Source organism: Arvicanthis niloticus, chromosome 23, assembly GCF_011762505.2.
Source record: "Arvicanthis niloticus isolate mArvNil1 chromosome 23, mArvNil1.pat.X, whole genome shotgun sequence".
In the NCBI taxonomy this organism is placed as follows: domain Eukaryota; kingdom Metazoa; phylum Chordata; class Mammalia; order Rodentia; family Muridae; genus Arvicanthis; species Arvicanthis niloticus.
The window spans coordinates 9026514-9039521 of record NC_133430.1 but is presented as its reverse complement, the minus strand read 5'-3'; positions in this window follow the sequence as shown (position 1 = coordinate 9039521).

The following is a 13008-nucleotide window of genomic DNA, read 5'->3' as shown; positions in this document are numbered from 1 at the left end:
CAAAGCAAATTTAGCAGAGGGGAAGAGATGGCTATGCTGGGGCACAGGCTGGAGCGTGGGAATAACAAGGGGGTCACAACGGTCAAGTCTGGTAGAATAGAACATACTAGAAAGGGCGGCAGGAAGGACTGTACAGAGCAAGCTGGACCAAGCAAACAGCCTTGATCAGGTTTAAACTGAATAAACAGAGGAAAAGGAAGTGTGTGTGTGTGTGTGTGTGTGTGTGTGTGTGTGTGTGTGTGTGTGTAAGGGGAACAAGGTTGTTCCAGTGAAGTCAAGGACATTGGAGAGAGAGAGAGTAGACTGGCAGCCTGTTTCATGTACTGGCTACTTTCCTGCTGCTGTAACAAAACACCATGATCAAGGCAACATATGGAAGGAAGAGTTTCTTTAGGCCTATGGTCCCAGAAGGTTAGGCTATATCATGGCAGGAGACATGGTAACAGAAGCAAGAAGCAGGCAGATCACCTCAACCAAGCAGGAAGCAGAGTGCAGAGTGGGAAGAAAGTGAGACTGTATGTTCTCTGGGATGTTCTTCCTCTCACAAGATGGTATCTCCTAAACCTCCCCCAAACAGTGTCACCAACCAGGGACCAATTTTTAAATGCCTAAGCCTGTGGAGGACAGTCTTCATTAAAATCACAGCCGTTGTTTGCAGGAATACCTGTAGAGACTGTAGCCAAGGCCTCATAGCAGCTCAAGAATGCAGTGCCCAGGGAGGTTCACTGATACAAGGAGATCAATGGACAGAGAGCCCTGGGCCAGTCTACTCCAACCCTACTCTGACTCCAGCTGGTCTCACACTGGCTTATTCTCCCCAGAGTGTTCAGTGAGGTCTGCTAGGCTATGAAAAGAAGACTCAGGTCCCAAAGCTCCTCCTTCTTCTCAGTTCTAAAACACCATGCCAAGCCAGGCACCAGCCATGGGCTATGGGCACCAAAATGGGTATAACAGAAGCACAGAACCTGAGGTTCACCCCAGCCAGAGGCCAGGCAGCATCCTGCGTACAAGACCCAGAAAGGAAAGGAAACCTACTTTCCCACAGCTCAGGAGGTTTCTGTGAATTACAAGAGTTGTAAGGCTACTTCCAATGTCAGGTGAGATAACAGAAATGGTGGCTTTCCGGTATAGACTGTACCTGATCCAGGTTAATCCACTGCCGCAACAGGAGAAGCTCTAGACCCAGGATGGTCACAGGACTGACTATTCAGGGTGAGGGCCACAGCTGCAGAATTCCTCAACTCATGGAGACAGAAGTTGCAGGCCAGAGGAGTAGGCTAAGTGCCCACAAGTTCAGGGGCCCCAGGGAAAAAGGTCAAGAGGACCCAGGGTAAGGCTCACAGACACAGGCGTTCCATGGGTATAGGGAAGAACAAACAACAACATTTTAATTCTATCTCTCGAATGATGTAAATGCGCCCCACTGAAAGAAGAAAGGCGACATGGATGCAAAAATAACACTTGAAGGCAAGAAAGAAAAACACAACTAACGAACTTTACGTATGTAAGTCCTAGCTCAGAGAAGCAAAAAACAACTAAAACAAAAAAAATTCAAGATACCAAGTCTTCTCCAAAGAGCATTCGGTCCACTGGTGATGTCTCCCAATGTGACAAAGAAGTTACATGGAATATTTATAACTACACTCGAGCAACTGGAGGAAAGTATGAATGCACTCCAAAATGGAACAAACATACAGATCTGAATGAAATAAGGAAGTCAATCCAAAATGTGAGAATAGAATTCCACACAGAGATAAACTTGCTGAAGGGAAAAAAAAAAAAACAAGCCAAAACAAGGCTTGAAGTTAAAAACCCAACGAAGCCACACTCAAAGCTCAGTGGAAATCCCCATCAACACAACATCGTGAGGCCTGACGACAAGCCGAGACCTGATGGACTGCATCATTCAGGAAAGGTTCGTGATGAATTTTAAGAAATAGGAGACTATGAAAGAACTTTGGGACATTGTGAAAGACCAAATCTTGTAATTGTGGGCAAAGAGAAGCAGAAATCCACATCAAAGACACACAAAATATTTTCAACAAAAGTTTAGAAAACATTCTCAAATCTAGAGAACAGGCTCTTCTCTATATGTACAAGAAGCCTAGAGAACCCCCAAAAGAACAGGACAGGAAAATAAATCCCCCAAGGCAAGGAATTTCTTAGCACCGAACCTGCTCTCAGCTCTACAGAGAAAAGTGGAAGGGATACTTGAACACTCAAAGAAAGGTAAACACACCAAATAGGCCATGGTCCCAAGACAACTAATCAAGGGGGTCTAAGGAAAAAGTGGAAAGAATTTAAATGCACATAAATTAGCACATATCTTTCAATAAAATCTCTAGATGTTAATGATCTCAATCACCCCAATAGAAAGATACAGAATTGATTGGGAAACAGTTTCTTCTTTCCTTTTTTTCTTCTCCTCCTTCTCTCCTTCTCTCCTCCTTTTCCTGCTCCTTCCCTCCAAAGAGCACACTGCATCATGAACTGTAGACACCACCTGATGGTGGAAGGATAGAAAAGGTATCTGGAAAAGTAAACAGAACCCAGAGGCAAGGTGTCGCTATTCTAATATCTGATGAGCAGATTGCAAACCAAAACGTGTTCAAGGAAGATGAAAAAGGTTTCTTCATCCTCCATCAGTTAATCTATCAAGAGGATATTACAAGTCTAAACACATGTCCATAGAAAAAGAACAACTTTCATAACAGGGTTCAGGTCTTCAGAAAATAAATCAACAAATGGGACCTTATAAATCTCTAAAACCTCTGTACTTTAAAAGTAACTTCCCAAATCAAGAGGACTCTCACAGAGAAGGGAGAATTTTTGGCCAGCTATGTATCTGATGGGAGATTAGAATATTAAAAAAAAAAAAAAACCCTTCAACAAAAAACAAACCACTTAATCTAAAAGCGGGCCATGGAACTGGACTGAGAGCTTTCAAGAGCAGAAGTGTGAGTGATTGCTAAATATTTTTAGTGTTCTACCTTAGTCATCAGGAAATGCAAATTAAAACTATTTTGAGAGTCCACCTCTCTCCAGCAGAGTGGCTACCATCAAGCAAACAAATGATGACAGTGGTGAGAATGTGGGGAGGGACCATTCACTCTTGGAGTAGCCGTAATCTCATGCAACCATTATGGAAGCCCGAATGGAGGTTTTTCCCAACATGACAAATTGAACTGCCGTGTGATCCAGCTATACCACTCCTGTGCATTTGTTCAAAGGGACCCCTCGCATTCCAGAGATGCATGCACATCCAGGTTCTCTGCTGCTCCATTCCTGACAACTATGACATAGTCTTAGGTGACTGTTTAAATAGATAAACAAATCAACCAAAAGAAAGAGAGAACATGCAAATTAATAAAATTAGAGATGCAAAGAGACAAAGGGAGATTAGAAAAGATACCAATGAAATTCAGAAAATTGTGAGGACAGACCTTGGGGAGTTATCCACCACTAAATTGGATAACTTAGAAGAAACTGATCGATTTCTGTATGTGTAAGATTTAGCCACGATGAAATAAACAATTCAAATAGATCTATAACCAGCAATGACATTAAAGCAATAAAACAGAGTCCATCAACTAAAAATACTAGGTTCAAATTGATTCACTTCTGAGCTTTACTAAAACTTCAAAGAACTAACACCAACATTCCTGACATTACTCCATAAAATGAAAAAAGAAATAATGTTCCCAAACCCTGTATATGAATATTGTATTACCCTGATACAAAATCCAACTATCTGTTCAAGGATTGTTGTCTAGAATATAAGAACTCAAGAAACTAAACAAGAAAGCACTAATCCTGTGTATATGGTGGCCATCCTTGGTTGTCAACTTGACTACTCCTGGGATCGACTAAAACCCAAAAAGGCTGTGAGGGATCTTTTTTTTTTTCCTTAAATTATTTGAAGTAAGAAGACCCATTTTGAATACAATTTTTTGGGGGGGGTGTGTGTGGGAAGATCAACTAATCTGGGCCAGAACTTCTGCTGGCAGCCTATGTAAAGGACATGGAAGAAAGCTCCTAGTTCTTTCCCTGCTTGCCCTCACTCTCCCTGGCGAGTCTATTCCTTCACTGGCATTGGAGCCTACTTTTCTAGGACTCTGGCATATACTGAACGTCAGCTAGGACATACACCTTCATGGACTGAGCAACTACTAGATTCTTGGACTTTCCATTAGTAGACGGCCATTGTTGGACTATGTGGACCACAGCCTGTAAGCCACTCTGATAAACCCCCAATAAACCCCAATATGTATGTATACACACACACACACACACACACACACACACACACACACACACACACACTCATTCTAGCAGTTCTATTGTTCTAGAACACTGATTCTCAACCTCCTTAATTCTGTGACCCTTAAATACAGTTCCTCAGGTTGTGGTGACCCCCCCCTCCCCAACCGTAGAATTATTTTTATTGCTACTTCATAAATGTAGTTTTGCTACTGCTACGAACTATGATGTAAATATCTGTATTTTTATGGTCTTAGGTAACCACTGTGAAAGAGCATCTGACCACCAAGTAGCTTGTGAACCCACAGGTTGAGAGCCACTGCTCTAGAGAACCCTGATTAACAAAAATGGGCTAAGGACATGACCTGTAAATGACATGATTCTGTAAAGAGAATAAAGAACCACAAAGAAACCCTATTAGAAATTACCAATATATTCAGAAAAGTGGCAGGATATAAGATCAATACACAGCAACCGATCGTGTTTCTATACACTTACAAGAAATAAGGTAAAAATGGAATTCAGAAAAACAACTCTGGGGCTGAAGAGGATTCACAGCGATTAGAAGCATGTGCTATTCTCAAAAATGATCCGATGTTATTTCCTGGTACCCACATGGTAGCTCACAACTGTCTGTAACTCCAGTTCCAGGAGGTTCGATGCCTGTATCTTAGAATGTATGCTCTCATTTTTCTTATAGCGGTTTGAGAGTTTCCAGTCTTACGTTGAGGTCCTTGAAGCTGTTGAAGTTGGCTTTGCGCAGAATGAGAGAGAAGGACCCTGTTTGTTCTTCTGCATGGAATTTGCTGAAGATGCTGTTTTTCCCTAATTGTATGTTTTTGGGATTATTATCAAAGCTTGGGTAGCTGCAGTTGTCTCTCTCTCTCTCTCTCTCTCTCTCTCTCTCTCTCTCTCTCTCTCTCTCTCTCTCTCTCTGTGTGTGTGTGTGTGTGTGTGTGTGTGTGTGTGTGTGCGTGTGTATGTGTGTGTATATCTATATGTATATGTATATATATTTGTATATGTATATATCTCTATGTTCTAGTGTATGCCATTGACCCAAGTGTCTGTTTTTGTGCTGGTGCCAGGCTGTTTGTATTGCTATGTCTCTGTGGTATGATTTGAAATCAAGTATGATGATGTTTTCTCCAGTGATCTTTTTATTCAGGACTTCTTTGAATACCCTTGGTCTTCTGTGCTTCCTTATGAAATTTGTTTCAGATTTAGCTTTTTATATTTCTATGAAGAATGGCACTGGGATTTGGTGGGGGGGAGGGTGGACAACATTAGATCTGTCTATTGCTTTTAGCAGGATGGTGATTTTCATATTATTTCTTCTGATTCAGAGAGTGGAGGCAGTGGGGGCAGGGGTGTCACATTTCCACCCAGTATGTTTCTCAACTTCTGTCTTTGGTATTTTCACATTTTTATTGCTCAGGTTTGTCACTTCCTTAGGTTTATTGAAAGGTTGGAGGGGGACAGTATTGCATATGGGATTGTTTCTCTGATGATTTTGCTTTCCTACTTATATCTGCATTATTTCCTTCCCTTATCTCATTGCTATAGTGAAGTCTTTAAGCATTATACTGAATCAAACTGGAGAAAGTGGACAGTCTGTCTTATTCCTGATCTTTTGAGAAATGCTTTCTGGTTTTCCATTTATTATGATATTGGGCTGTGGGTTTGTGATATATAGCTTTTCTTATGTCAAGACCTCTTTCTTTCACTCCTAATATCTATAGTACTGCTATTGTATTTTCTTAAAGGCTTTTTCTGCCTCTGTTGAGTTGATCATGTGATCTCTGTGCGTCAGTCCATTTATGGGATGATTTACACTTTCTGATTTACTATTTTGAACCATGTCTGTATGCCTGGAATGAAGACAGCTTGATTACGTTGAGTGATCTTTATGTTTTTAAACTCAGTTTTCTGATGTTTTATTGAAACTTTTTGTGCCTATGTTCATCAGGGAGATCGGTCTGTGATTTTCTTTCTTGTTGTGTTTTTTTTTCTAGTCATAATATTGGGATAATACTACCACTTGTAAAAACCATTTGTGTTGTGGGAAATATTTTTAAAAGGATCAGCACCAAGCTCCTGCATTATGCCCTGCTATTCTCTGCCCCGGTGGGCTGCCCAGCCATGGACTGGTGGGCAATGGCTGACCTGTTCTTATCTCTTGGAGACTCTCTGACTCAGAGCTCCAAAATCTCTCCACCCAGCTTGCTAAGTTCCCAGTGACCAGTCACTATCATGCCAGCCCCCATGCTTCAAAACCCCTGAAGACCCCCATACTCGGGAGACCCTTCCTCAAGTCTTAGGAAATCACGACCACCCAAAGATCACAAGAAACCATATCTGGATGTAATCAGCAGAGGCTTTATTAGGGAAATTGGCCGGTGGTCAAACCACAAGCTCTCTCTCTCTGAAGAGCAAGGTTTGGCCCAGAGTGATGGGTAAGGGGTCTTTTAAAGAGCAAAACCACAAACCAGGGAAGTGGGGAGGAGGTGAGGGGTTGCCAAGGATACATAACATAAGAATAGTGAAACATTCCAGAGAAACCCATCCTGAAAGGTTAATAGCCATGGAAATTACTCAGTACAATCATTTTTCTCAAAAAATGTAGTCTTACCAAGTCACTGTCCCCTATACCATCATTACAAAATATTTCTCACTTCCTCCAGTCACAGCCCCACCTAGATGGCTTGTATTTTTTTATGGTCAGGAATGTGTCTTCCTGCTTCAGGGGGGCCCCCCCACACCCACAGGTGGGCCTGCTGCCTAAGGCTTGAGGAATATAATCCAGCAAGTGTCCTCTGATTCAGGGGCAATGTCCTTCACCTGGAATGTGTCCTGGGGTAGTGAAAATCTTACATTCAGTTCTGCTTTCTAGAACTTGCATTTTTCTGCCCAGGTCTAAGGGCAAAGAAAAAGTCTACATATTTCATAAAATGGTCTTTATAATTTTTCACTCTACACCCCCACAGCATTTGTGATGCACATCTTGCAAATCCACGCTTTGCCCTCCCCCCCCCCATCTTTCTCTCTTGAACCCAGTCAACCGCTGCATGAAGGAAAAAGGGCACACAAACTTAGTTCAGAAACAATGGTAACTCAATCACTGGGTGCAACAACTAGAATCGTAATCTTGTAAGCCTTATTAAATCTAAATTCTCCGTTGGTGGATCCACCATGGAAACTGGGAGACACTAGTAGCTACATCTTGTCCTCACACTATCCAAAATGCCCTATCTCTCTCCTGCTTCCCCTCTTCCTGGGGATGGTTTACAAGAAGTCACCAGAGTATGTGACTCACTCCTCATTCCTCATTCGAAGTCCCTCCCAGGGGAGCAGAATTAACATCAAAATACAAACAGCACCAGGCCCATCCACAACACATTTGGAAGTGGTTCTCCCTTTTCTAGTAAGTGGAATAATTTGAGAAGTATTGGCTCTGGCTCCTCTTTGAAGGTCTGGTAGAATTTTGCATTAAATCCATCAGGGCCTGGGCTACTGTTAATTAGTTTTTATTTCAACATCATTGCTTACCACAAAGCTTTTAAAATTATTTTGTCATGTGTTAACTTCGATAGATCATGTGTATCTAGAAATGTATACTCATTTTAAAATTTCCAATTTAGTGGAATACAGCCATCTAAGAGATTACATGAGTTTCAGAATTTCATTGCTGTCTGTTGTAATGTCTTTCTTTCACCTTTATTTTGTTAATTTTTGGTCTTCTCTTTCTTTTTTTTAAGTTGACTAAGAGTTTTTCAATACTATTTATTTTCAATACCATAATCAAAGAACAGATTATTTTTATCGATTCTCTTTATTATTTTTGTTTACTTCATTAATTTCTGTCTTGATCTCAATATTCTTGTCTACTACTCTTGAGTTTGATTTATTCTTAGTTTTTTTCCCTAGGCCTTAATATGCATCATTAAATTATTTATTTGAGCTTTATAGTTTTTTTTTAAATATAGGAGCCTTATTTTTGTCCCATAAACTTCAATATGTTCTGCTTTTATTTTTATTCATTTGATTTTTTTCAATGATACAGTTACCATTCAGAGGTTTCCTCTACATTGGAAAGAAAGCTCAGTAGGTAAAGGCTTTTGCCTCTAAGCCTGCAAGCTGTCTTCTGACCTCCACACACAAGCCACCCCATACACACACACACACACACACACACACACACACACACACACACACAGACACATTAATTAACAATTACTGTGCCACTTTATCTCCACATGCTTGTAAACTTTCTGTGATCTCTCTTGCTGTTTTGATCTTCATTCCACTGCACTGGGACTTGTGCAGAGTACAAGAAGTTGTTTCAACTTTCCTATATTTAGTGAGAGTTTTTTGCATCCCAATATATGTATGCCCTCTGGTAGAGAAAGTTCCATGGAATGATGAAAAGTATGTGTATTCTCTAATTTTTGATGTGTTACTCTATAAATATCTATAAGGTCCAAATGATCTATGATGTCATTTAAATGTAATGTTTCTCTGCTTGCTTTTTTTTTTTTTTTTTTTTTTTTTTTTTTTTTTGATATGTCTTATGGTGAGGGTACGGGATTGAAGTCACCAATATTACTGTTTGGATTCAATCTGTGGCTCTATGTCTAGTATCATTTACTTTATAAAATCTATTTCACTTGTATGCATGTATGTTTAGGATTGTAATGTCCTCTGCTGGATTGTTTTTTAGTAAACATGAAGTAGCTTTATTTATCTCTTCTAACTAGTTTTTATTTGAAGTCTATATCGTATTATATTAAAACAGTGGCCCAGAGTGAGCCAGCCGTGAAGACAGGAGTGCCAGAGCTAGCTCACTGGCTGCAACACTTGGGAGAGTTTGCCCTGTGCCTTGACTGGGCAGCACAGTGGAGCTGGCTCTGGCGGTGTGGGTGTGGGTGAGCCTGTCCCAAGAGCTTGAGAACAAGAAAGCTGAGCCTTGTCTCCTGCTTGTGTCAGCTTTGGATGGCCTAGCTGGATCAGTGCTGGAGAGCTTGCCCTGGTGGTGTGGATAAGGGAGAGCCAGCAGACTGATCAACTCAGCTACCAGGCCTAGGCCCAGATCCAGGGCTTATGAGTTGGGCCACCCCAAAATCTGCATTATCTGTGAAAAGGGCCAGTCCTGCAGATCCAAAGATGCAGGATCTCCATGACACAGGGCAACAACAGGACAACCTGGGGTAGTCCTGGTGAGGATTCAATATTGATGATTGTCACAGAAACCAGAGACCTTGAACCAGGCCAATGACTCATTGCAATGGATGTTTGCAAGTGAAGATATATGGACAGAGGGGTATACTGTGGGACACACAGTGACACACTACAGCTTCCACGATGAGATGTTTTCTCTGCTCCGTTTTGTTTTGGTGTGTGTGTGTGTGTGTTTTACTTTATGGGGGAGGTTGCAAGGACAGAGGGCAGATATGAGGGGATGGGGAGATGAGTGAGACTGGGGTGCATGATGTGATACAAAGAGTTAATTAAAAGTGGAAAAACAAACAAGCCAACACTGATACCTGCTCATTCCCTGGTTCCGTTTGCTCGGAATACCACTTTCCATCCTGTCGCTCTGACAGAGCCTTTGATGGCAGGCTATGCATCTTGGAGGCAGTGAGAAGAAAGATGCTATTTTCTGGTCCAGGCTGCTGGCCTGTGTCTTTCGGTTGTGCAATTGAGACCATTAGTATTCGGGGATATCATTGGAAACTGTATAGTAATTCTGAACATTTGGTTGACTTCTGTAGCTTTTGGTGATGTACTAATCCACCTACTCTCCCAGCATCATTTCTCCCCCCTGTAGCCTTTCAGAAGTATTTATCCTTTCATTCAGTCCAAAGTCTTCCTTCCAGTATCCTCTACAGAGCTGGCTTGGTGGTCATAAATTCCTCTAGTCTGTTTTTATCATGAAAAGCTTTTCTTTCTTCTTCTATTACAACAGATAATTTTTTTCAGATGCATTAGCCTGGGTTGGCAGCTCCAGATATATCATCCCAAGACCCTCTGGCTTTTAAGTTTCCATTGAAAAACCAGCTGCTATTCTGCTGTGCCTGTCTTCTATGTAACTCGAGACATCTCTTGCAGCTTTCAATATATCTCCTGCTGCACAGTTGATGTTTTAAGTATAATATGATGTTAGAAGATTCGTTTCTAGCCCTGTCTATGTAGTGTTTTGTACGTCTCTTTAGCTGGCATGGGTCTCTCTCTCTCTCTCTCTCTCTTTCTCTCTCTGTCTATCTGTCTATCTCTCTCTCTCTAGATTTTGAAATTTTTCTTATACAATTTAATTTTATTTTTACGATAAGTGAAAATTTACGATAAATTATGAAAATAATACATATTTTCTATGTCTTCAGTCCGGGATTTTTATTCTTCTATGCCCATAACATAGAAGTTTTGGTTTATTAAAGGTGTCACAAAGATTCTGTTTTTATTCCATTTTCATACCATTTAAAACTTGCCTTTGACCTTGGCTGACTAGATTCCGTTTCCTGTCTTTGAGCCCTGATATCCAGTCCATCACATGCTTGGGTCTGTTACTGATGCTTTCAGCTGAGCCTTTTATTCCAAATACTGAAACCCTCATTTCCTGCATCATTTCAGCCTGGTTTTTCATCAGTATTTCTTCTTTACTGAATTCTATTTTCATACTCTGAATTTATTTCCTTGTCTCATTCAGCTGTTTGTGTTCGAAATTGGTTCAGGGAAGTGGGGGAGGGGTTGGTATTCCTTCAGTCTTTTTTGAATACATGGGTGATTGTTCATTTGAGTTTTTTGTTTATAATTTCATCTAATTTGCTCCCACTTAGGGGCCATTTCTATGAAATCCGCCGAAGGAGGATGCCACTCTGGCTTTTCCCGTTACTTCTCTGTTCGCCCTGGGATTCGTGCATCTGAAGCTGGTTCATCGTCTGAGCCCTCCCTACACGTTTTCAGCCAGCCAACATTGCGTTTGTGTTTAAGATTCCCTTCGCAATAGCTGGCTTTCGCTCATCTAGATTCTGCTGGAGGTTTAGTCATGGAGATACTTGGTGCTGACGTCTGGATGGAGTAGTTCTAAGTGCTCTGGTTGGCTGGTGGTATGTGGCTTCTGACGTCATGGGTCCGGGTGGCAGAGTGGGACATACAGAGACAGGCGCTGGAGTCACGTGACCTCTGACTTCACAGACAGAACCCATATGGTACACCAGGGGGGATCTAGGGAACAAGTGTGACCTCTGACTTCGTGGATGGAGTATACTGGGGAGCAGGGGCAGGGGTGCCTCGGCCTCTGACCTTGCGGTATCAATCCTTTATAAATGCACATTCAGGTTTTTTATCGGGGTTCACAAGTGGGCTTTTGGTTGTACATATCATTCTTTGAACCAGAGAATTTCTAACACCCCCCCTCCCCTTCATTTTTGCCTATCTCTATTGTGGTACATCTCTATTTGGTAAGAGATAATATGTCTTACTACTTCTTGTATTTTTTAATGATGCTGGGTGTTGAGCCCAGAACTTTCCTTATGCTAAGTAGGCTCTCTACCACTGGACTGCTGCCAGCATTTGTTGAGCTCTTTAAGAATGGTTTAATAGTGTTTTTTATTTTTTTTTATATAATGTCTAATAACTGACTTAAATTCTTTGTCTCTCTAATCCAACATCTGGGTAGTCTCGGGAACATCTTCAGTGGGTGTTTATTTTCCTACACGGAAGCAACATTTTCCTGTCTCATTGTGTGTTATATATTTTGCTGAAAATGGACACTTAGAAAATATGTATCCACAGGGTCACTAGCCCCTTCTCTTCCAGGCTGTGCCTTCTGGGTTCGCGTTTGCCTGCTTTTGTTTTTCTTCTACTTTGTTTCATTTTGAAAGGTTCTAGGATGCCCGTTTCTTTAGTGGCTTTCCTGGGCTTAAGTCTTGTAGTGTGCAACCAGCATGCTCTGCTCACTTAAATCAAAAACAACAACAAAAATAGTTTCTGGTTTTAGCCTGGCTTCCTAGGGTTGAGTCCTGTGTTAATACAATTTCTTACTCAGCTTGTATTCAGTTAGAAGATTTCCTTAATTACCTATAGCACAAGTTCTCTGTCATTTTCCAAGTTGTGTGTGTGTGTGTGTGTGTGTGTGTGTGTGTGTGTATGTGTGTGTGTAGAATATTCAAACTTCAGAAAGTTAAAACCCTCCTTCATTTTCCCTTCCGGCTCGTGCAGAGATTCACGGTCAGCAGTGATAGCCCTCTGCTGCCCCAGGTCCTTCTGGGACTGTGCCAAGAGCTCACATGTGTTCAGTTCGCTAGATCCTCACAGACTTGTCAGAACTCCTCAAAGTTCTCGCTTCTTCCTATCCTCACAGTCTTGCTTTTCAGTTTCCAGCTAGGCTCTTGGTAGTACCGAGTGAAATACCAGCCCTTGGCAGCCGAACCGGCTGCAGATCCTTGCTGGTCTTAATTACACCCTGGACAGGAGGCAATGTTCACAGATCTGAGCTCACAGGCAACTCCAACAGCAGTTACACTGGAGGGATGGATTTGTCAGGAACTTCTAAGGAGCTCAAACTGCCCACTGTGCTCTGAGCCCTTCCATCTTATTTGGCAAAATGACCCGTGCAACTGCTATGTATACCATGATGTTCAATTGGACAACTGGTTCGTGGGCCTGCCAGCTCTGAAGGATGCCCATCTTCTGCTGGTGGTGAGGCTTTCCTGTGACGACTGGGCCTCCCATGAGAATGCCACGAGCTCC